Raw genomic sequence first — 4,972 nt, forward strand, 5'->3', positions numbered from 1 at the left:
TGTAGGAAAGAACCACTTGAAAAGATTAGAGGTAAACATGTCTGCAAGTCACACAGCGCCAGGATAGTGCCTGTTCTCACCAGCCAGACTGAAAAACTTCATGACATCAAAAGCACAAGCAAAATTTGGACTTCCTCAAAATTTAAAACTTTTATGTATTAAAGGACATTATCAAGAAAGTGAAAAGAAAACCTACAGAATAAGAAAGCATTTGCAAATCATATATCAGATAAGGATTTGATATACAGAATATATAAAGAACTACAACTCAACATCAAAAAGATAAACAACTCAGTAAAAAGATGGCCAGGACTTGAATAGACAAGTCCCCAGACAAGATATACAAATGACCAATAAGCACATAAAAAGATGCTCAGCATCACTAGTCATTAGGGAAATGAATCAAGACAATAATGAGATGCTATGCACACCTATTAGGATGGTTATAATCAACACACACACACACACACACACAGAGAGAGAGAGAAATAAAACAGTAAGTGTTGGCTAGGATGTGGTGAAATTGGAACACTTGCACATTGCTAGCAAAAATATAAAATGGTGCAGCCATGGTGAAAAGCAGTGTGCCAATTCCTCAAAAAGGTAAGCATAGATTTGACTTAGCAAGTGACCCAGCAATTCCACTCTCAGGTATATAACCAAAAGAATTTAAAATGGGGACACAGATACCTGTGTATCAATGTTCACTACAACATTATTAACAATAGCCAAAAGATGAAAACAACCCAAGTGCTCATCAACAGATAAATGGATTATTAGCCATAGTATAATGCAGTATATCAGCCGTAAAAAGGAATGAGGTTCTGATCCATGCTACAACATGAATGATTCTTGAAAATATTATGCTAAGTGAAAGAAAGCCAGACACAAAGTACAAACATTAAAAGAAATGTCTCAAAGAGGCAAATTCACAGAGATAGAAAGTGTATTAGAGCTTATCAGGGTGATATGGTTTGGCTGTGTCCCCACCCAAATCTCATCTTGAATTGTAGTTCCCATAGTCCTCATGTGTGGTGGAGGAATCCAGTGGAAGGTAACTGAATCATGGGAGGGCGATTTTCCCCCATACTATTCTCACTATAGTGAGTAAGTTCTCACGAGATCTGACAGTTTTATAAAGGGCCTCCCCCTTTGCTTGGCTCTCATTCTCTCTCCTGCCACCATGTGAAGAAGGACATGTTTGCTGTTTGCTTCGCCTTCTGCCATGATTGTAAGTGTCCTGAGGCTTCCCCAGCCCTGCAGAACTGTGAGTCAATTAAACCTCTTTCCTTTACAAATTACCCAGTCTCAGGTATTTCTTTATAGCAGCATGAGAATGTACTACTACACCAGGGTCTGAGGAGAAGAGGAAAGAGGAGTTATTGCTTAATAATGTTTGGAGTGATGAAAGGTTTTGAAAATAGATATTTGGAATGGTTGCACAAAATTGTGAATGTAATTAATGCCACTGGGTTGTATACTTAAAAATGATTGAAATGAAAAATTTATGTTATATATATTTTACTACAATTTTTTTTAAAGGAACAGAGCATCAATTATGCAACAACTCCAATGCCCTAAAATTGTAGTCCTCAGGAGGGAAAAAGAGAGAAAAAATATTTAAAGAAATAATGGCCAAAATTTCTCCTCCCTTCCTTTCTTTTCTTTTCTTTCTCTGTCTCTCTTTTTCTTTCTACTTCCTTCCCTCCTTCCTTCCTTCCTTCCCTCCCTCCCTCCCTCCCTCCTTCCTTCCTTCCTTCCTTCCTTTCCTCCTTCCTTTTTTTTTTTTGAGACACAGACTTGCTCTGTCACCCAGGCTGGAGTGCAGTGGTGCACTCTGGGCTCACTGCAACCTCTGCCTCCTGGGTTCAAGTGATTCTCCTGCCTCAGCCTCCCAAGAAGCTGGAACTACAGGTGCATGCCACCACAGCTGGCTAATTTTTTTGTATTTTTAGTAGAGACGGCATTTCACCATGTTGGCCACGCTGGTCTTGAACTCCTAACCTCAAGTGATCCACCCACCTCAGCCTCCCAAAGTGCTGGGATTACAGAAGGAAGGTCACTCAGACTGGCCTTCCTTCCTTCCTACAGGGTCTTGCTCTGTAGCCCAGGCTGGAATGCAGTGGCACAATCATGGCTCCCTGCAGCTTTGACAATCCAGGCTCAGGTGCTCCTCCTGCCTCAGCTTTCCAAGTAGCGGGGAATACAGGTATGTGCCACCATGCCCAGCTAATTTTATTTTTATTATTGTAGAGATGAGATCTCAGTATGTTGCCCAGGCTGGTCCCAAAACTCTGGGCTCAAGAATCCTCCTGCCTCAGCCTCCCAAAGTGCTGGGATTACAGCCAGGAGCCGCCTCACCATGCCCAAAATTTTTATAAATTTGAGGAAAATCAAAATGCATAGATCAACAAAACCCCAATCATGAGAAACATCAAGAAAATTAGACACATAGTAATATAATTGTTCAAAATCGGTGTTTTTTAGAAAACAAGCTTTCTCACTAATATGAGGAACAAGAGAAGGATGCTTGGTCGGATCACTTGTACTGAGCATTGTATTGGAAATTTCACCCTCTGCAATTAAGAAAAACAATAACAATAAAATAAAAGACCTCTATATTGGAAAAGAATGAATAAAACTACTGCTTTTACTCACAGATAATATGATGTAGTATGTACAAAATACTATACAATCTACAGAAAAAAGCTACTGGAACTACTAAGTAGGTTTAGCAAGGTTGTAGAATATAAGATCAACATACAAAAATCAATTTCTATATATTAGCAATGAACAATAAAAATATAAAACAAATATAAATCTGACAGAAGATGTGAAAGATCTATTCACTGAAAACTACAAAACATTGCTGAGAGAAAGTAATGAACTCTAAACAAAAGGCGATATATATTGTGTTTATGGGTCAGAAGACTCATGATTGTTAAAATAAGTTTTCCCAAAACGGATCTAAAGATGTGCAAATGATGTAATCCCAATTTCAGCATTATTTGTATAAATTGACAAATTTATTCTAAAATTCATGTAGAAATGCAAAGAATCTAGAATAGCAAAAACAACTTTGAAATAAAAATGTATCTGAAGAACTAATACCACCTGATTTCAAGACTTATTATAAATCTATAATAATGAAGACAGTATGGTATTGGTGCAAAGATAGACACATAGATCAATAGGAGAAAATAGAGAGTCTGAGAATAGACCCATACATATGTGACCAATTGCTTTTCAACAAAGGTGCAGAGGCATATCAGTGGACCAAGGACAGACTTTTGTAGCAAATAGTGCTAGAATACTTTTTATTTGGCAATCCAAATGCAAAACAAACAAACAAAAAAAAAACAACAACAACAAAAAAAAAAAACTTCAATCCACACCTCCTCCTATACACTATATGCAAAAAAAAAAAAAAAATTAGCTCAAAATGTATTGCAGACCTCAAAGCAAAATTTGAGGCTATAAAACTCTGGAAAAAATATAGGAGAATATCTACGTGATCTTATGTTAGGAAAAATATTTCTTATATGACACCATAAGCATGAGCCACAAAAGAAAAAAAATGAGTCAATTGGATTTCATCAAAAGTAATGTCAGCTCCTCAAAGGAGTTTGTTAGGAGGAAGAAAATTCGAGCCACAGATTGGGAGAAAATATTTGCAATTCATATATGTGTATGATAATGGTCTCATACCCAAAATATATTTTTAAAACTCTCAAAACTCACTAAAAAGAAAGCAAAAAACCCAATTTTTGAAAATAGGCAAATGATTTGAATAGAAGCTTCATCAAAGGAGGTATAGAAATAGCAAACAAGCACATAAAAATATGCTCAACAGCATTAGTTGCTATAAAAATGCAAATTAAAACCACAATAAGAAACCACTATACACTCCTTAGAAAATTTAAAATTTAAAAAATTAAAATTTTTTAATTTAGAAACTAAAATTTAATTTAGACTGTACCAATGTTGGAGAAACTGGAACTCTCATACTGATGGGGATAATCTAAAGTGGTACAATCACTTTGGAAAGCAGTTTGACAGTTTCTTTAAAAGTATGATCTACTATATGATCTATGTAATTCAGCCTTTAAAAGTATGATCTACTATATGGCCTGTGTAATCCAAACATTCTACTCATAGATATTTACTCAAGGCAAATTGGGTGCATGAAAAGACTTGTACACAAACGTTCACAGCAGTTTTATTTGCAATGGCCAAAAGTGGAAATAAATCAGATATTACTCAAGAAGTGAATGGATAAACTGTAGTCAATTTATATAGTGGAATACTACTCAGCAAGAAAAAAAGGATAAACTACTAACACATGTTACATGTGTATGAATCTCAAAATAGCTATGCTGACTGAAAGAAGCCAGACCAAAGAAAAGTACATTCTGTATGATTCCATTTATACAAAATTCTGGAAAATGCAAACTAAGTAGATTAGTGGTTGCTTGTAAATGAGGGCAGTGACATAAGAGGGGACGAAAGGGGAGATTACAAAGGGGAACGAGGAAATCTCTGAGATTCCTTATCCTGATTGTGGTGATGGTTTCATTGATGTAAACATTTGCCAAAACTTCTCAAACTGTGTACTTCTAAGAGGTGTGTAATGACATATTATTTTGGTTTTCATTTGCATTTTCTTAAAGACTAATGACCTGTTAGTGGGCATTTGATCATATAGGCTTGGAGCCCATGAGAGGAAACTGTACTGGACAGAGAGGTTTGAGAATGATTGTATAAAGGAAAAGTGAACTTGTAGCTTAGAGTTACACTCCTTCAGAGGGAGCATGAGGCATGGGGAAAGATGACACCTCAGACAAATGGCCAAAAACAGAAGCATTGTTATTTGAGGAGGAATAGGGCTCATCAATATCAAGAAGGCAGCCATGGTTATGACACAGGAGAGCTTTTGGCAGGTAGGTGAGGAAGAACATACTTCCTAAGACTT

The sequence above is a fragment of the Theropithecus gelada genome, chromosome 15 (assembly GCF_003255815.1).
Source record: "Theropithecus gelada isolate Dixy chromosome 15, Tgel_1.0, whole genome shotgun sequence".
Lineage (NCBI taxonomy): Eukaryota > Metazoa > Chordata > Mammalia > Primates > Cercopithecidae > Theropithecus > Theropithecus gelada.